The sequence below is a fragment of the Xiphophorus couchianus genome, chromosome 4, assembly GCF_001444195.1.
Source record: "Xiphophorus couchianus chromosome 4, X_couchianus-1.0, whole genome shotgun sequence".
In the NCBI taxonomy this organism is placed as follows: domain Eukaryota; kingdom Metazoa; phylum Chordata; class Actinopteri; order Cyprinodontiformes; family Poeciliidae; genus Xiphophorus; species Xiphophorus couchianus.
The window spans coordinates 10575467-10597159 of NC_040231.1; the positions used below are offsets into that span (position 1 = coordinate 10575467).

Sequence of the window (21693 nt, forward strand, 5' to 3'; positions counted from 1 at the left end):
AGTGGAACTTATTAGACAGGCAAACTTACCAACTAAAGCAAATGAGACAGACTTATCATAGATGAGCCATTATCTAAAAGGTGCTTTCAAAGTTTGAACAACTAAAAAGCTGGATTTCTTCTTTTTCTACTAGAAAACATTGCCTTATTTTATGTGCATAAATTGGGGCCATCTACTGAACAGAAGCTCTAACAATGTCCCTCACTTCCACTGTCATAAACAATTAAACTTTATAAAAGTGGAGAAAGTGCTAATTTGTGCACAGAGGGCCCATTGTTATGCTTCATAAGATAAAGGAGCTGACAACAAATTTATCACTTTCAGGAGATGGCCCATCTGGTCCCTGTTGGGAACAAAAAAACGACTCAATGATCGGAGCTGGTAAAGCAGCAAACTGTGCAAAGTAACTAGAAAATTGGAGATATTTCTCTTCAGTCTTTTTCTTAATACGTTGCTTAAACAAAGTTTAAATTAAATTCAATAATTTAGTATATTTAGACTTAGAGCTGCTATGATGACAATCTAAATGGAGAAAGGGCAACAAAAGAGGATTGTGCCATCTCCAACAGAGGACATCCTGTGAGACACCACCGGGAACAGAGAGCCGCTGTGAGACAGGGCGGTCAGAGGTCAGGTCAGATCACGGCTGACGTTCGTATGGGGCCTCTCCTCCGGTCCGTCTGTTCATGACCCTGACCCAGACACTCAGAATCTGGTTCCTATGTGAGATCTGTTCACACACAGGAGGGAAGGTGTTCGAGCGGCTGGCCATGTTCACACGTATCTGCTGCTGCGGCCAACACCAGCAAACACAACAAGGCCTTACTTCAAACACATTTGGCTTGTTGGCAAAAGATTGAACGATTTACAAGATTTTAAGAAAAATCAGTTCATCATTCATAATTTGGTACCTGAAAAATGTGGAAGCAGTCAGCATTTGAGGAGATGGAAGTTCTTAATAGGGCTGAAGTAAAGGTGTCATGTCTGATTTGAGAGTTCACAAACCAACTGTTGCAAATTGTTAAGCTTCAGGCGAAGAGGAACTTCTCTGAACTGTAGCTGCCAACAGCGCCTTCAAGCTGCCAACAATAAAAATTCCCCACCATGACGTCTCTGACACGCCCTGAACTCTGAAATAGACCTCATTGCAATGAGCCGGACAAACAAGCCTTTATGATGCTCTCTGTACGTATTTTGCCATTTTTATCTTTTAGAGAAAGAAATAAAATTGTGAAATTTCCTATTCAGATTTCAAGTAAACCCTAACTCTTCGGATTATTTATGTTTACAATAGATTTTACCTCTGGGTGAACAAGACTTTGCCCGCCACCTTAATACAAGAATCAATTGCTTCTCTATCACATTATTCTAACACCTGTAATAACCATAACTCTTGTGATGATTTGCTTTAACACTTTTAATCTAACTAAACAAATCTCTGTGAAGAAACATTGACCATGTAAAAACTGTCAGAGGGTAAGTGCAGTTCATTGGCATAAATATTTGTCCTTTATTACATATTGTTTCTCCACAAAGCTGCATTGATTTGGCTACTTACTAGCGGCTGAATTGTCTGCTTTCTCCTCTGTATTTTTTTCCCTTCTGCAAACAAGCTGTAATAGAGTTACATCTATAATTAATTCTCCTTTCCTTTCAGTGCAATAGCTGCAGCATAAGCCTACAGGAGGCAAACAGCTGGAGAACATACAGACACAAAGCAATGACAGCAGAATAAAGAGGAGGGTGATAAAGCAGTTAACGGCTTATTGATGCTCCATCAATAGGCTTAAACATAAAAACAGCTCATTTACCTGTTAGGTATTTTCCTTTCTTGTTTTTGAGCATTTCGTCAATGGAAACCCTTTACTGCAAATATCATCTGATAATCCGTCATGTGTGCAAATAAGAAAAGATTAAAACAGAGCAACCCATGTACTGTATGTTTAAGAAACGTCCCCACTAGTTCTACCTATGACTTTCAGTGATGTAAACCAGCTAAATTATTAATAAGTAATTATAATGAGGCAATGAATAGATTAACACACTGTGTAGACAACTCAACTCAACAGTAATTCTACATAAGAGTCAGGTGGATCCAACAACCATAAGAGGTGAAAAGGATCATTACAATTTTTACTGACAGTAAGCAGCATTACAGCTATACGATGTCAAATTTACTTTACTTTTGGTCTTAAACTGATGTTAAGTTGGACTGACTTCCCTTGGCTGATGCATGAAGGAAAGATGTCAGACTGCTAGGAAGGACAATATGGTTCCAGATTAACTAAATCTATGAAGCTTTGGCTTCTTCATTTACATTCAACCTAGTGATAGAAGTGCAGTACAGTGAGCCATATGAAGTTAGAAAAGTAGCAGCTGGTCCCTTCCAACTCCACCATGTTCCAAATGGCTGTTTGCAGTTCTTTATAATCCATAAAATGTTTAGAAAATCTGCTGTGCATAATAATTTGGAACAGTGTATTTTGAGTTTGGGCTGCACAGTGGCGCAGTTGGTAGCACTGTTGCCTTGCAGCAAGAAGGTCCTGGGTTCGATTCCCGGCCGGGGTCTTTCTGCATGGAGTTTGCATGTTCTCCCTGTGCATGCGTGGGTTCTCTCCGGGTACTCCGGCTTCCTCCCACAGTCCAAAAACATGACTGTCAGGTCAATTGGTTTCTCTGAATTCTCCCTAGGTGTGAGTGTGTGTGTGCATGGTTGTTTGTCCTGTATGTCTCTGTGTTGCCCTGCGACAGACTGGCGACCTGTCCAGGGTGTACCCCGCCTCTCGCCCGGAACGTAGCTGGAGATGGGCACCAGCAACCCTCCCGACCCCATTAGGGACAAGGGTGAACAGAAAATGGTTGGTTGGTTGGTTGGTATTTTGAGTTTTTTATTTTTGAAAATAAAACTGTTCTCATGGGGAGCTTTGTTCAGTAAAATTTGATTTATACTGTAATAGTTCATGACTTGAAAATTATACTGACCATCATTTGCATTTAGGAACATCTGAGAAAATAGAATAGAATAGAATTCAACTTTATTGTCATTGCACTGTCACAAGTACAAGCAACGAGATGTAGTTTGCATCTATTCAGAAGTGCTCTACGAGATATAAATATTTATTCACAGATGTACAAGACTATGTATGCATGGACTATAAGGGGTTATAGCAAGAGATATAGATATTGTGTATAAATATAAATATGGGAGCTATATGCACAGATTATACAGATTATACAGAATATACAAGAATGTTAGGGAATGGATTATAGATAAATAATGGCAGATAAAATTTACAGGTTGTATGTGTGTGTGAAGAAAACAGTCCGTTACTTGCAAAATATTACTTGCATAATAATTTGGAACACGTGTGTATATTGTTTTATTTGTATAGTTATTTTATACTGATTATGATCTTAGTTATAAGCATCTAATCAGTCTTTTAGAATCTATCCATTTTAGAACATGTATGTCAACTTTATCCATTTAATGAATAATGTTTTTTGTTTTACCTGTGGTTTCCCCGTCAGAGCAGATCAAGCAATCCATTTCAATCACTGGCAGAATGTCTGATCCATCAGTAATAGTGATGGTGATCTTTACAGTAGTTTATGTTATTGATGTTCCTTTGGAATTAGCCGTTAGCCACTATTATAAACGTTCCCCCAGTGATGTGATGACGTCTGCCCGTCTTTACGGGATTACATGGCAGAAATAAAACCACATGCTTTAGAATCCAGCTAGAGAAATGTACACTGAAAATAAGACGTTATTTGTTGTGAAAAACATTACATTTGAATTTGCCTACTGCCCCCTAGAAATGTTGTCTATATGTGCTTAAATATACATTTAATGTTGATTTAAATCTAAATCGATTCTAAAACACAATCAGGAGTCCAGCAAGCGAAATAAACATTTGTAATATCGACAGAGCAGTTTTACAGGAGGATCTACATTTCTGGTGTCAACTGAAATAAGCATAGTATTTACACATTAATGGCAGGATTTTTAGAGTAATTTCAGAAGTAGGTAAATCTAACAACCATTTTATATTAAAAAAGGAGGGGGGCAGTCAAAACAATAAATGAAATCGGTTCAAATATAATCCTCTTATGCTTTAGGCTCAATATGGAAATTGGTTATGTTACACACCATGGTTTATTTATTCTTCCCTTAAACCAATCTGAAACTCTAGATGTGATTCCTTAGCAAATAACACTTTACTTCACAGCATACAAATATGTTTACAACAATGGCTGGTTTGCCTCATAGTCAAACATGACTATTAAGCAAAGCTTTCATCAGTTTTTTTTGCCTTTCATGATATTTTCTACTCCTAGATCTGAGGGTTGATTGATCAAAAGAAGCTCCAATAAAGCCATTACAAAAACAATTGAAAGCAAATCTCTCCCTTGCGCATCAAGACAAAGTCTCCATCAAAAGCAGATTACCACTAAAGCATCTTATCATTGATTTTTCCTTCCTTGTGATGAGACATTTTCTAAGATCAAATGTTGTTCTAAATCCCCCCAAAAACTAAGCCAGCTAGAGCCAACTCATTAGGCGGCTAACATATTTACAAATTCATTCTGTAACCATCCCTGGAGGTGGCAAAGCTCTAAAACTTTGAGATTAATCTCTACAAGATGTAAAAGAAAAAAAGAAGGCTTTATGATGTTGTAATTGACTAAATTGTTGGCAATTTGTGACCCTAATGAAAAAGTCGAAGGCATCAAAGCAATAACGTTTTTTCATGCGGAAAGTATAACACAAATGTTGCTGCCCATTACCAGCAATCAGTGGGCGAAAGGTGGCGTTCAGGGTAGTGAAGCTACCAGCTCACTGCAGGCCCAAAACGGATACATTTACAAACTCACATCCAAGAACCTTCTTGTTATAAACACAATACTGACGTCCCCCTTCAGCAGCTGCACACAATTTGCAGTTTACAACATCAGGCCTCCATTTTGCTGAACAAACTTAAAAACCTCAACAACAGTGATAAGCTTGTGTAAACCTCCACCTTAAACCTAAGCTGGAAGTAATGACATTTTTCTCAACACACACACAAACAACCATGCACACATCAATTTTACACAAGTTATGCATGCTATGCTCCCACATTGTAATGCAAAAACACAAGTTTCCTTCCCTCTACCAAATTTAAATTCAACTCCACCAACTATGACGCCTCTTCTTTCATCTGCATCAGACCAACATAGCAAACAGAAATGCACTCCACTGACATTTTTCCTTCTGCTCTAGAGCTGGGATTCCCAGAGCACTTAAAACTGCCTTTTGTATGCATTTATGCCTGAACTAAAGAAATGATTATTTCTGATGAAAACACCATCACCTGTGAATAAAATCACTCTTTTACAATGAGATCAACAAGTTGAGTCAGCAGCCTGAATCAAATACAAAGGTATACAGGGTAACAAAATGTCTGAAGAGGGTGCAGTAAGGCCAATGAACGAGTCTGACAGTTCTGTGCTTGTGTCAAAGACTTGAAATATGCTTTTGGATGTCAGGTTTTACCAAAAGTTAAAACATCACATTTAATAAAGGAATCAAGAGCATTTCACTTAACACGTTGGCTGAGATAAACTCACTTATTTTCAAGATGATTTGTTGAAACAAAATTCCAGGACAACAGAGATATGAAATATTTATACCTCTAGTATAAATATATACTTCTAGGTTATTCATTCATTCATTCTATGTGCTGCTGCATATTCTCTTGTTCTTTATGGACAAATACATGTAAGCCTGGAGGACTAGCGGAACTTTATTTAGGTGAAAATACATAGAAATATTTGTCAAGGGATGCCGGAAATCAAGATATAAGTGATTAAAATATTGTTAAATGTCGGGGTGATTATATCAATTACAATTAACTGTTCTCTTTCTTTTTTTACCATCAAAAGGTTTCTATCCATTTCCCTAGGATATCAGTCATTAAGATCTTTATCGAGGGATGGCAAAGTCAATCCAACTGCAGTAAATTTTCCATTAGAAATCAAAGTTCAAATGCATCTAAAATAAAAATTACATCTAAGCAGTCATTTGCAAATATATTTTTAACACAGTGATACTGTGAAGATGTCTGAGTTTCGAAACATTGTGCAGGACTATGTGACTGTTACTAACCAAGCAACATAAACCAATTTAAGACAATGCTAATTAAAGTGGAAATGGTTGTTTCAAAATAGATAGAACTGCAAATGTACAGATGCTCTACTTTCACATAAGTATTAAATGAGCTTGCATCCTCTGTACAACTTTATGTTGAAGACATGGAACTGAAATCTTTGTGCTAAATAGCATATAGCAGCGGTCTCAAACTCCAGACCTCAAGGGCCTCTGTCCTGCAACTTCTAGATGTCTCTCTGCTTCAGTACACCAGGCTCCAATATTAGCTCATTAGAAAAGGTCTGTAGAGCTTGAATGGAGGCAGTTTTTCAACTTATTTCAAGTGTCTAAAACCCTTAGACACTTAGGGACATATCTAAAATTTACCAGATTTTGGCCATCGAGGACTGCAGTTTGAGACCACTAAAGGTGTTCCTCTTAACATTTTGTTCCAGTTACTGATAAAACAAGTGAAGAACATTTGTGTCGATTTGATCTTCTGCCAGGCTCTAATGGTGTGTTTTTAGCCTTGTATCATATGTACCCAACACAAAACGTGAGGAGATACTTCTACTGGACACATTGTGGTAGAGAAGAAAGGTAATACTGCATAAGTATACAATTCAACAGATGCCCAGAGCTCACACAGAAACTTTAATGTTATTATAGAGGAGTCACATATTTTCATAAGATTAGCAATACTTCAAAAATACATTTACATACAAAACAGAAATCCATCCATAATAATCTCAATTTGAATTAAATATGACCTGAAATAAGAAAGAATCTAACTGACCTCACATATGTATAGACCTTAATCATTATTACACGCTGCTTTTTGTACCGAGAGTCTTTGGTTATTGAATAAGCAGCTCAGCCTAATTTAAGTAACTTTGGTCTATTTTCAGAAGCACTGTCCTAATTTTGGTATGTTTTTTAATCAATCAATCAATCAAATTTTATTTGTATAGCACATTTCAGCAGCAAGACATTTCAAAGTGCTTTACATCATTACAAACACAGAATCACAATGCAATATAGAATCAATCATTAAGTCAAGTTACATCAATAAATTTGTAATTGATTACATTTCAAATACAATTCTAAACAGGTGGGTTTTTAGTTGAGATTTAAAAGAAGTCAGTGTTTCAGCTGTTTTACAGTTTTCTGGAAGTTTGTTCCAAATTTATGGTGCATAGATGCTGAAAGCTGCTTCTCCTCGTTTGGTTCTGGTTCTGGGGATGCAGAGCAGACCAGAACCGGAAGACCTGAGAGGTCTGGAGGGTTGATACAATAAAAGCAGATCTTTAATGTATTGTGGTGCTAAGCCGTTCAGTGATTTGTAAACTAACAACAGTATTTTAAAGTCTATTCTTTGAGCTACAGGGAGCCAGTGGAGGGACTTTAAAACTGGTGTTATGTGCTCTACCTTCCTGGTTTTAGTGAGAACGCGAGCAGCAGCATTCTGGATCAGCTGTAGCTGTTTGATTGATTTGTTGGACAGACCTGTGAAGACGCTGTTGCAATAATCAATACGACTGAAGATGAACGCATGGATGTAACCTATAATAACCTTATAGCATCTCCATCACAGGATCTAGCAGAGTCACCTGTAGGAGGAAGAGTCTGTGGAGAATGTCAGACAAAGATATATCACCTACAATGGTAATCTATATGTAAAGGCATGATTTTATGAAATCAATCGTAAAAGTATTGATCCAAACCCAATGAACATCCAATGGCTGCATCTAATATCATTACTTCATAGCTAAACAATATCAAAGAGAAACAATTACTCACTTATTACCTTAAGGTTGGAATACTTTCTATATCTTTGTGCTTTTTGCAAGTATTTCAAACATAGTCAACTCTACACGTTTGCTTTGCAATAATTGGAAAGAAAGAATTACAGTAAATGAGCTGCTGGGCCACTTGATGGCAGAGTAATTAGGGCGGAAATCACATGGCCTTAAATTGCATCAAGCACCGGGTCTTCAGTTCGATCTGCTGCCAAAGAGACATTTACTGCATGTCACGTCTCTGCAATCTTTCCCATATTTCCTGTCTGGAGTGACTGCTCCCATCTGATCAATGGCAATAAATATGCCAGAAAAAAGATGAGCTTATAAAATATGATGCACTTGAGCAGATTACATTACCTGAAAGTATATAAACTACAGCTACTGTAACCAAACACACAAGAAGTAGTATATAAATATGCACTAAAACTTAATGGAGAGAGTTCAACTTGAAAATACAGAATTCAAGACCCAATTATGTGTTTTTTTTAAGGGGAAGTATTGAGTGTTTTTCAGGTACATAGCGCAATTTTATACCACAATCAATTGACATGACTTCTGCTGTAAATGCTATATATCAAATAAGACTTAAAAAATTGACTTTGTGATTTAGTGGCCTGAAATTGGGCAAACAATGATCTTTGTGAAACTCTTTAATAATGTTTTTACAGTATTTCACTGTAGCTGGTATAATGAGCTCAGCTGGATTGCAGTTCCACCAGGTGTTTGTTAATTGCTACTGGCTAGGCTGAAGGAGCTGAGTCCTGTGCTCTGTGAGGCAGAAGGAGCTGCGTCTCAAAGGCGGTTCTTGGTCCACCCACCCTGCACAGCTGAATGATTTCCACAGGATGTTAAAGGATTTCTGACATATGAACGAAAGAGTCAAAGAAACACTCCAGGTATATTTTTGATGAGGTGATAACATAACATGATTTGAAGTTCAAAAAAGTTGATTTCACATAATACTGCCCCTTCAATGCACATATTGTATAAATATATATTTTCTGGCAGTGCTTGTGATATTAATGGATGTTTTTGTGTTGGTCCATTGTTCTTCATTAGAACGTCTAGTTTCAAGCGATCACTCACCTGGTTGCCATCTGTCCCTAAAGCAATTCCACCTCCGCATTGCTATCTTGCTCTATTGTGCAAGAGATTTTGACTGTAAGAGGAAAGATTGTTTCTCTGCATCTTTGGCTCTGCAACAAGCTTCGATCGCCATTTGTGCTCATGTTTTGAACACCAGTTCAAAGTATTCATCCTTTTTTTCAGTCTCTGAATGAAAATTGCTGAAGGCGTCCCCCTTCCGAGCTTAGAGGCCCCAATCTGGGAAATCTTTTATTCTCACTTACCTCTAAATTGGTATTTGTATAATTCCAAGAAAGGAATAAAAGCCTAGCTTGAGGGTTTCATACTTGGATGGGGTCTTTTTTGGCATATGATATCAAAATTCAAGATGAGGTTTTTTTTTTAACAAGTGGTGGAGGAAAAATTTCTTTATGAGATCTACAGTAGATGGAGAGCTTAGAGTTACCTCTACAACCTGAGATTATTCAGGTGTACACTTCAACTGAAACCATGACCTGCAACATTCAAAACCTTACTAATGTAATTTTCTTCAACAACTACCACTGTGTAATTATAGACGCATTTTTTTTCAATATATATTTATGTCAAGTCAAGACATTTCAGTGTCTTTTTTTCCAAGCCCGCAAAAGAGTCAGGCTTTCAGTAAGCAACAGGAAAACTGAACTGAGTACAGCACAGTTGTGATGTTGTTCCTTTATCTTTTTTGCCATCTGTCATGGACATTTCTGAAAATCTTAAAGCGGGGATTTACATTCTCTACTTAACACAGAAACTGATGTGTATGATTTCTAACCATGACAGATTAATAATCTGTAATCATGTTTTCTTAGACTTTAAAAAAATGTTAAACTGAATCCTACAGTACTTGCTCTCTCATTACCATGGTGTGTACTACTGCCTCATTTACAAATATAAATATTTAAAGCTCACTCACCGCAAGAAGTCTAGAAAGCTTTTCTTGGATCTCTTCATATTGTAGTTCTTATAGTATAATCAGAACTTTTAAAAATGTTTTTAAAAAACCCCAAAAAACTTGAGATTTGATTTGACCAGAAAATTATGATCAGTATCACTGTCAATCTTTCTTGAGAAAAAAATTAACTTTTTATCCTAGTATCTGTTGCAGGATTAAATAATTTTACATGCCATTCATGGAAATGTTAATGTTACCAATCTTTATATAAAAATATCCATGACACCCCAATGACATATCAGCTTCCTGCTGGGGCTGTCAAAATTAATTCACAATAACAGCACATCTTTTAAAGTAAGACACTGCCTCCAAATTTTATAAGCCACACATAGAGAATTCCTAATTTAAGGTCTAGCTGTGTGTTGCAACATTTACAACCTTCAGATGTGTCATGACTGTGGTTTTTGAATCCATAACCGAGACCTGCAGCCCTCAGGACAAACCAAGGGTCAGTTCAGGACAGTCTGTTCACTTCTTCCCTGGGTTCATCACCATAGAAACATACTGTATACCGGAAACCTTGTCCTCTAGGACAAGTTAGTTTGTTACTTGTTAAAAATAACATTCTGTTTCTTCTATCCAAACACTGTAACAATACAGAGTCTGTATGTTTGCAACCTGTTGAACTGAGCTGTTTTATTTTTGGAGATTATTTAGTGCAAACAATATTTGCTGAACCTGTACACACAACACCAGTTTTGGAGGGCAGTTCACAGAGGATTAAAAAAATGAGTCAGAAGAAAGCAGGGTACATTTAGTCATGGTGTACACATAAGCAATTCAGTTTCATTTAAGGAAAACGCTCAGCCAAAGAGGCAGACAAAGGGTTCAGGAGATAAAAGGAAAATGAGACTGAGCATTGGAACATGCAGCTTTTGTTCAGTAGATCAATGAAGCAGTGCGGAGCCCAGTGGGAATGCCCAGGCCCTATTACAGTAACATGGCCTTTAATCCAATAATAAAACATCACATAATTCAAAAAAGATCAAACACAGAGCATGGTGGTAGCCTCGAAATAAAAATGACCAGACACAGTTATTAATCCTTCTGATTACTGATGCCAACCACAAACCTTTTAAGTCAAAAGTTTACCAATTCTTTCTTAAAATCAGGAGTACTTAGTCTTACTTGTTAAGACATGATATCACGCAACAACAATTCAGCCATGTCATAGGGCAAAGGCATTCCCTCTTTTACACATTTCTGCTGGCGTTAAAAATAAACTAGTGCTGTGATGTCATTTTCAAAATGCATTTTCAGAAGCTGGGATTCATGATTAAAGCCTCAAAAAGGAAAATGTCAAATATGAAAACACTGCCTATAAAATCTCAGAAGCAGGAAAATGTCAAATATGAAATCACTGCCTATAAAATCTCAGAAGCAGGAAAAAAAATGATGTGAAGTTCATTATAACGGATAGATAATTCCTGGAGCCTGGTGTGTTTAATGGCATTTACTTTATGTGCATTGCTACTGAATAACGAGCTTGTAAAATTGACCAGGTTGTTAAGGTTCAAAACTTTTATCACATCTGTGTTTAACAAAGTTTTTATGAGAATCTGTAATGATTTAAAATGCTAAAGATTATTCTGAAGCAACATCAGTTCATATCATACAGAAGTTTATTTTTAAACAGTTGTTAATATGTATTTATACAACTTTTTTTTTCCAAATTAGTTTTCTTAAGTTTTTAGCACCATGTACTGTAATTAATATGATACACTGTTGTCTGAAAGGGAACCCTGACTCATTATTTAGTCTGATGTTTAATAGAACAGGCTGAGATATACAAACTCAAACTTAATTAGCGCCGGCCAATAATTCCAATATTGAAAGAGAAAAAGATTTTATCTTTCATAGTCATCAATATGTTCAAATGAACAACTCACAATATTTTTGTTCTTTAAATGCATCAGTCAAAAGCATGTGCATTGATGCACTTCAAAGAAGTTTAGAGGGATATGCATACACGGAGGTGGTTTTGAAGTTCTTCTGTTTTTGTTGGAATCAGAAATACGGCCCGTTTGAAGGAACCTGCAGGACTTTTTTTTTCTTTTTTGTTATAACAAAAATCAATAGAAATATAAACTGGAAATCAATATCAGCCAGGAAAAATATATCAGGCGTGTCTCTAATTATACAGCTTCATTGAACATATTGAACACATTGGACGAAGATATATGTAGCTCTGCTATAAGGGATTTAGGCGCTCAATATTTTTTGTGGACAAACTCTTGTCATCAATATTGCATTGAGAGTATAGCTCAATAAAAGCACCAATTGTGCGGCTGACAAGTTGTTGGCCTCCTCTGTTGCTCCTAACGCCTACTGGCTTTTCATAAGACCAAATATATATTTAATGTGCGTTTTCTCAAGACCCCCTACAGCTTCACACATAGTCATAATGCTACAGGTTAAAGGTAATTTTCCATGATGAATCACAACCGTTAACATGTACAGCCAGAACAAGCAAAACATCTCTCTTAATAACCTGGGCTGTTGATAACTATGATTGCATCTGTTGATTTAGCTTTCATTGTACTCATGAAGTGCAAACAAGGCATTCAATACTCTGGCTGCTCACTGGGAAAATATGAAATGAATCTAAAGCACACAGTCTTAGTCACACAAGACCAATCCGGCACGGTTCAGAGTGAGGTCATCACTATTCGGCACACTTTGTGTGGTGGCGGTGGAGGAGGAGACTGTGGGGAATGCAGGGAAGATGAGGAACAGAGGAGGTGTGACACCGAACTACTGCTTAACTTTCACCAAGTACCTCAAATCTGGACCCAGGCTGAAGTAGGGCCAATTTTTAATCTAATTATCATCTTATTCCTGTTCAATAACTTGACCACTAAATAAGGTTCCCTCCTCACCCTGGATTTTTACTGCACCACTAAGTTTAAATGATCATTACATGTCACAGCCAGGTGGCTGTGAATTTATAGCTTTGCAGGCAAAAACCTGACATGGAACAAAGAAATAAAGACGTTTTGCATAATTATTAGCATGGCCAGAGGAGTCAACAGGCTGAGTAGCAGGAAAATTTTTGGCCTACATGTGCATCTTTTGCATATGCACAATTTGTATGCTATGCATTTATACTTGTTTGAATGAGAAAGACAGCAGTAGGCAGGTGATGCACCTCTGTCAACAGCAACTTCAATGCAAGTGTCTGGTTTCATGCAGGGAGAAAACAGTCCCACTAGTATACTGCAAAGCCTGTTGACAGTGCCCAGTTCAACATAATATACCATCATACATTAAACATGGGGATATATTAACCCCTGCTTTTTTAAGTTTCAATATGAAGAAAACTAGAGCCAGAACTGCAGGAGAAGATTAATCAAAAGTGGATGATTAAATGTATTGACTCCATTAAATATAACAACTATGTAAAAAAAACAAACCATTCGTGTTAACTTTGCAACACAGCAGTCACTTAGTCCCACAGTATTGCCCCCTTGAAGGCTGTAGTTTTCTGCAAAACATAGAATCAGTCTGTACCTTCTTTTTAGTGACTAAATGATGTCTTCAGCCACAGATCACCATGGTAACACACTCTGGTTGTAACCAGAATAATATCTGGTGTTTTTCACAAGGACAGCCGAATGAGAAAACAATAGCAATCAAACAGTGTCTGCCGCTGCATTTATTTATGGATTAAAACGTCAAATTACACAAGATTTGCAGGAGTCATCTGTGAAATGATCTTAGCTGCATTCAGCCCACAAACCCAGTTTATAGATCAATCCCTGCACTTGAGACGGAGTGATGGCCCATGTCTTACTAATCATTCTGATATATCTGACAATTTTGCACATGCACAGATGCTAATGACTCAATTAAACAATTAAAGGAATCAATGACAAGTAAAATATCATAAACGACTCATAAGGTGAATGGTAGCAGCCTAGAAAACAGAACAGCAAAAAAGTTGAATTTTTATGAGGGAATTTTCCCAACACATAAAATTAACATCATCACCTCAGTTCAATCTCCCTGCTCTACACTGGTTATTAGCTGCTGCCTCTGGCAAAGAGACTGTCAAAACATGATGTTATCTGTGCAGCTATATCACCATAGGACGCACGCGTGTGCGCACGCCTACACGCGCACACACACACAGAGTGCTTGGGGAGAAACACTTTCCAAGTGCAAACCTTCAACCAGCTCCAAGAGCTTAGTCATCCACACAAATATCACTTCCTGGAATAAGCAGCCAAACTTCTACACACAACCAATCAGAAAAGAGGGTGTAAGTCGAGTAACCTTTCTTAAAATACTTGAATGAAATAATAGTCCAGCACAAAAATAAGCTGCACAAACCAAAAAATGATTTCTGTGGTTATGCTGTTCCATGAATGAATGTAGAAACCAGAAAATATAAGTGAATTCACCCAGAGTTTGATTCTGAATTAATGCTGAAAGTTTGTCCATCACACTACAGTACAGCTGTCCTGTGTCTCAATAGCATATGAAAACACGTGGCTCCAAGTAAGTACAGGGTTTCTTCAAATTTTCTCTTTTCATTTGTGTAAATCGTTTGCCTTTGCTGGTTTTATTATCTGGTTTATTATTCTGAATCGGCATGGTCTCTGATATGGCAGATAAGTAAAGAGTAATTTTATTGTTTCCTTGGCATATGGAAAACTTTGATTTGTTAATTCACTACTGGATTGTCCCTAGACTCATATTTACAAAAAGCAATCGCCTTATTTAGCAAATTTCCAAAAAGTAAGATCCTCAATTTGTTTCTACATGAAGCATAGAAATCTGGATTCCCCAAAAAGCTGTGAAACTGCTTTTTTGATATGTTTTTGTCAATAGCTCAAGTAATAGCAGTTGGACAAAAACTTGAATTGTGTTGTGACAAACAACAACAAATACAGGCAATGGAATAAGATAAAGTCTTAAATTTTTTTCATATTATTCAAGCATAGAAAATAATTTCCATACTTTTCAATACTACATAGAAACCCTGAAAATAATGCTACAAAATCACCTTTATATGCATTTGATAATGTAGTAAAATTTGATTTCCAACTAAGGTTGCTCACCACTGATGTTTGTGCAATTGTTGCAGCTTAGAGATACAACATAGAAACAGTACAGCTACAAAGATTACATCAGTGCTGCACAAACACGTAAATTTGGAGCATTTCCTCACCTCGGCATTCCAAATGTTTGAAGTGCAGAGAAGCTGGATACATTTTCTCCTTATTTTAGCAAATTAGCATTCAGACTGTTTAGATACACCACTGAACTTTCTGCCCAATATACAACCAGTTCATAAAGTGCAAAATAGCAATGTCAAATGATGTTGAAGCAAATGCCAAATTAAACCCACATAAAATTTTGAAATACTAACATAGATAAGACAAAATATGGCAGAGTCTTATTACTGCAATTTGCAGCATAAAAAATGGTTTCACTCAGGTGTCCCTCAGATTATTCAGCCAATTTATAGACATCCATATCGAAGATGATGTATAAAGGGATAAGTGTGTGATCTAAAAAGCTTTCATGTATTCAGCCGTAGTTTTACCTGAAGCTTCAGTGAACTTTCTGAACTCTTTATTGCAGGGCCATGTACAACTCATCTCATTTACATCTCCATCACAGAGATGTAAAAAAAACATTACACAAGACACAGACCACTCAGACACAGAGATCCAACACAAACATATCTCTAAGAGTGTGTCCGCGATCATTTGTTGGAAAGACTCAGCAGAAAAGAGGAGATTTCTGTTCACTTCTATTCTGAATTTCCTGTTATTCCACAAAGCGACATTCCATCTAAAAGTGAATTAGGTTTGGATAAATTGAACAGTTATCAAAAATTGGCATAGAGGAAGAGAGAAAGACAGTTAATGGACCAAGAAAATATTTTGTAATGTTCATTTAGTTCCCCCACCCCCATTTCAGCTTATGATCCCATTTAGTCAAACAAAGCTTTTTCACTTTATGCATTTTTGTAACAAGGCAACACCTCTAAAGCCAGAAAGTTATAACAAGCTTCCCACTGAAAATGCAATTCTGCTTGGGTGAAAGAGATTTCTTCCGTTTATGTCCTACATAGTTTGATAGTTGTGCCTCATCATATTAGAAAACATCTCCCTTTGGAGATTTTCTGAGCACATTTCACTGAGGAGACCCTCACACAACCCAGCACTCGATGGAGGGGCTTCATATCCCATCTGTCCTGGGAACGCCTTGAAATGACCAGGATGACCTGGATGATGTTGGTCGGACGAGGGACCACCAGGGTTCCCACATAGATATGTTGTCCTTGAGACTCAAACTCATATCAACTGAAGACAATAGGTGGATGGATTAACGGTATGAATAACTTAATTATACTTGTCTCTTTTAATATGTGTTAAATCTTTGAGGTATGTGAAATTTCTTCCGAAAAAATAATCTTCCAACATTTTGTCTCTATTTAGTTCTGCAGATTGTAAGAATGGCCATTTTGCCATTCTTACAATAAAGCACTTTTGATTTAAAAATGATTGCCTTTGTTTTATTTTTTCAAAACTGTCTCACATAAGACAAACACTGCAGCAGTTAAATATGAAAGGCAGTTTTTTGTGTCATTCATAGATGACAAATCTTTTTTGTTCTAGAAGAAATATGTGGTAGCTTGCGCAGATGGATAAAACAAATGAAATGATTACAATAGTTTAATTTGAACAGTGTTTATTTTAAAAGAAACATTTCTCTGAGCAACCAAACAATGTCAAGTTATAGGGGCTGGGTAATGACTTTACAGGAAAACTACATTTCGAAAAACTCTACAACGGAAGAGGTGTTTTGGTTTGGGAAATAGATATGTGAAATATAGTAAAGGCTAAAATGTAAATAAATTTGAAAAATAAAGGCTGGGGAGATCTACAGCTGAGGGTGTAAAGTATACAAAGCACAATAAAAGTATCAACCTATAAGAGTTTCTCTGTATAATAAGTTTGAACAAAAAAATCTTGGTATAACTACATCATGGTGTTCAGATTTTTTAAAAATTAAACAATGAATAATGTGATTTAAAGGCAAATACCCCAACTGCTGCTTAAATGTTTTAAAACACTGATTTTTACCATTACATTCATGTCATCTATTTTGATTTTGATACACAAACTCATGCAAAAATATATGATAGACCAATTACCTAGCCTGGTCACTACTTAATCATTTTGATCCATTTAAAAAGATAAAAATTGATTAAAAAGACCCAAAACACATAGCTTTAGTGTATTCATTGCCTTTACTTAATTGTAAATAAAGCCAATGAAACACACAAAAATACTGTAATGTACAGACAGCTTACAGCAAAAGACTGGGAGCCAATAACAGAACCAGAGTATTTTCTTTTAACCCATATTTGATAAATTTCAGTAAAAATCAAGGTGTATATATACACCTTAGAGTCATAGCAGAACAAGAGGACCAATCAAGCCGCACCTCAGCTTGGTTCCCAACCTTCCAGAAAATACAGCTATTCTGCCTTGAACAGAAACAGGTGGCGAAGGCTTCAGTGATCCCCCATCAGGAGTCATGACAAAGCTTTACCAGTAAATGCCTTGTCGAGGGAAAAAAACTGCTGTGAAATCATGAAAGAGTTGCAGCATTTGGCCAGGGGCCAGTCATTTTTCCAGACTGAGTAAAAACCACAGAGATCTGCCTCTGATGAGGCACCTCATCATCCTGTGGGTCCACTGATACTAAACACGACGTCACAGTCTCGCTCATGAATAATGACACATTTGCACCATACTGGATGTCATCCTGTATGCGAAGTGGAAACTTTCTTTAAAAAATGGTGACATTCCACAAACAGGCAGGTTTCTGCTAACCGTGACATCACCTCAGTCATTACTGAGCTCAGCGCTGCTCAGATCTACACATCTGGTCGTGCCTCTAAATGATGCCGCTCAATGACTCAATACTTCCAAAACATCTGGTCATAGTCGGACGTGAGCTTGCCTGTACAGTCACTACAGTGAGCAAAGTCTGCCACCAACTGTATGAAAAAACAACCATGAAGTATTTCAACACAAGTATATCCTTAGTCATGTTTCTGGAAATCTTAAAGCTCTGTTACAAGTTGAAAATAGCTTTCAACAAAGCTGAAATATGTGACCCAAAACAGACCTCTTCTGAGTTTGAGTTGTCGCCCACAGAGGAATACACCTCAGCCATCAAGCTGAAAACCTTCAAAGATGGAGTGTGCAAACTGTTATACCCTGAATGATGTCATAATGAAACACTCTCACTAAGAACGCAAAAATGTACCACTGTTAACTGTCTTGGACTAAAACAAGGACAGTAACTCTGAAAGGTTTATCGGGATTAATTTGAGAAACTGGACCTGACCGTCAACTGGATGGACGAGGAACATCTGGTGAAAGCTGTGAGAACAGTTCTTACATGAGTTGTGGCAGAGCAGAAAGTTAACCCCTTTTAGCAGGTCCACAAAGAGACGTATTAGATCATCATTTACATTCTAACTTTTCTGCAAAGACCACTTTCTGACCTGCAGCCATATCACATCGATATAGGACTTCAAGTACGCGCAGTTATGTTGAGATGTAGCTGTTTGCTGAAGCGCAGCATGAAGCAAATCAACATCCGAGCTCATTAATTGCTGCAAAACTAAAACACAGAGCGACTGTGAAGTCATTTGTGGAGCGGAGCGTGGAAACAGAGAAGCTGGGCACCAGATGTTTCCAACTAATTGCCCTCTGAAAATCAGCTCATCGAGTCAGCTTGAAAAGCAACATTGTTGTCAGACAGATATCTAAACAGTGGCATACTCATAATTAATAGAAAAGCCATTGGTCTTCATTTGTTTTTAACAATTATTATAGTATCTTGCAGACAAGATCACATCTGCACTGATCAAATGTACTCATCGTTAAAAGTTTCCTCTTGAGATATGCAGCTAAAGACCATTTAATTTCAGTAATCAATTTTAATTGCATACATATTTTTAATGGCATAAACTCTTAACTCTCTTTCTGTGGGAAATTACATTAAAAGTGTTGGGTGGTGCTCCTTTTATTTTCACTCAATGATTATTTTTGTTTTCCCCGTTTAGAAACGCTCTCCAAAAGATGAATTTTGCCATTATTGAAAGCATGAAGCAAGTGTAGTAGTCTTTTCTCAGCCTTCTGAACAGCAGTGTGCAGCAATAGATGGGTTAGGGGCAACATGTCCTAACTTTACACATTATCCAGCCTGTGAAAACTTTGGTCATACAGTATGTACCAAACTGTGAAACACAGACAGCTTGCAGAATGTAAAAGTCCAACAGTAAATATTACTGTAAATATTACAGTATTTACAGTAATATTTAACAGTAAATACCCATATAGCAGCTGAAAACTTGTCCATATTCATATTAGACTTTCCAGAAGAAACATGTACCACACGGCACAGTAGTCATATGATTTCCTCGGCCAACATTCATCCTACAAGTTAGGACAGCACCGATAACAGCAATTACTGTTAACAGTATATATCGGTAAAAGAGTTTGTGCCAACCATGATGATTATTGCAATCTTAATGACCTAACTTTTCAGGGAAGTGCTTTATTTTAAGTATGCATATGTGAAATTTCACACTTCTGTTCAGGAATCACATGTCTGAAGAAACGCATCCATGAGCCTGTCGACCATCTGGAGTGACATTTCCAAGTTTATCCAGCTCCAGTAACATTCTCATCTAACATGTGTCATTATTAACTGCTTCCTACCTTTTTGCTGAGGAAAATGCAGTCTGAGGGTTTCTGCTGATCTTCACAGCTGAAAAACAAACGGTGAAACATTTGAGACAAAAAGCACATTTACCCTTTTTTTTAATAGAAGATGTTAATCACTGCCTCATCTAAACAAAGATAACATGGATCCGAAGATGTAGTTGAAGCAAAATAACTAGTAAAATGTATATCCTTTTTTTCCCCCTACACAAACTCTCATAAAGAAGTGGCCTTGGCTTAAACTGATAGATGGAAATGATCATTACAAGTCACATAAAACAAAGATTAACATAAACATGGATAATGTTAAGACGTAAATGAAAATTGTAATATAAAATAACTACAGGACACTGAACCCGCGAACGTTCATTAGAAAAAAAGCAATTTATACCTCCAATATTCCCTTTAATTTGGTTTGTATTTCGCTTTAAATATATTAAGGAGAAGAAGAAGAAGAAAATCAACCACCTTATTTTACCAGGAAATCCCTTGCGCTAAAATCTAATTTTTAAGGGAGAACTAGCCAAGAAGCACACTGGTACATATATAGTATACAAAACTATTTTAAATTGTTATGATTGAGCCTTTTCTTCTTGACTAACAGCATTACTGGCTAAAATCAAGGTTTCATAGAGAAATAAGCCGGTCACCAGAACTAGCCAATTCATAGTTTGATGAACTCAAAAACGCCATCCATGTCTGATGAATAAATGCGCGTATACAAATACTACCAGGTCACACTCTTCTAAGTGAAGACGCAAAGTAGACAAAGGAAGCACACAGAATTAATAAGTTACTTAAAAGAAAATTGCTTTTCATCAAGACAAGACATGTCTATGGTTCACACAGGCTGATAACAAAAAGGCTCAATGAAGTCATCTTTAATCCCTTTATACTTTAAATACTTCTGTTTTGAAACCTTTTTAAAAAACACAAGTCAAAGTTAGGATCTACGTTAACCACGGAAAACACACAGAGTGAAATCAGATTTGTCTCTTCTGAATACTGTGAAAAAAGGCAAAAAGAACCATAAAAAAAGTACCGTAGTTGAAAAACCAAAACTTCACAGTGACATATCCCAAATGGCCTTCCAGCCACTACTAAAAGGAATCATTTTAAAGGCAATTGGCAGAGAACATATACACACAAACATGCAAAATCGTCCACTGTTGTATATTTCAAAACTTTACAAAAGTGTAAGATTTGAAATTGTCCACAAATTTTAAGCTTTGGTTCATATGTAATAAAAAAAAAAACACACTGATCTAGCTATGTTAAAAGAGAAATTGCACAACTTTACCTCCTCTGTATATTTTCTATATGTGTTTACAAGAGAGTGCCCTGCTGTAACTTTCTAACTAACAACTTCTTCTGTTAGAACCATTTCAAAGCCCACATCCGAGATTGTTTCAGGCTCAAAGCAATTAGGCATGTTTGAACTGAACTTTTCCTGCATTTTAAGAGCAGGGTTTTAAACAGACTAACACAATTATACTGTTTTTGATGATATGCAAACATTCAGTGAATCAGTAATATCCAACAAAGAGCAAGCACCAAGATTTTATTGAAGCAGAGTTGCTTAGGGTTTCAGATTAGTTGCACCCATAGGCTAATAAGACTGAAAAATCAGTTGTGACTTTTCTGTGTTATAAAGAACAAGTAGAGCAAACAATTATACCACCAATTGTTCAATCAAATGTCTTAAATTGATCACATTAGTCAGAGCTAGAGTGGTTGCTGGCTAGCTGATTGGACACAATGCGACGGGGCAATCTGCTCTGGTAATGAGGGCAAAGAAACCTCACATCTAGTCATTGAAAATTTAAACTGCTGATGTTGTGTTTCAGTCACCTTTCTATAATAACTAAGAGTTTAAATTTTGCTGCAGTTAGCCGCAGTTTGCAATTTAACAGGAATAACCAATGTCAACATCCATATTGT

The 21693-nt window shown here is 36.8% G+C and overlaps 1 protein-coding gene across 3 annotated transcripts in view; it reads right to left on the bottom strand.

Annotated features, from left to right (window-relative positions):
* Positions 1 to 21693, bottom strand: part of tln2a (talin 2a) — an 85174-nt gene that overhangs the window by 41799 nt on the left and 21682 nt on the right. For all 3 annotated transcript variants that reach the window (XM_028014464.1, XM_028014462.1, XM_028014463.1), the window contains exon 2: positions 19750 to 19798. The gene's annotated coding sequence lies outside the window, so the exon portion shown is untranslated. The remainder of the gene's footprint in view (positions 1 to 19749; positions 19799 to 21693) is intronic.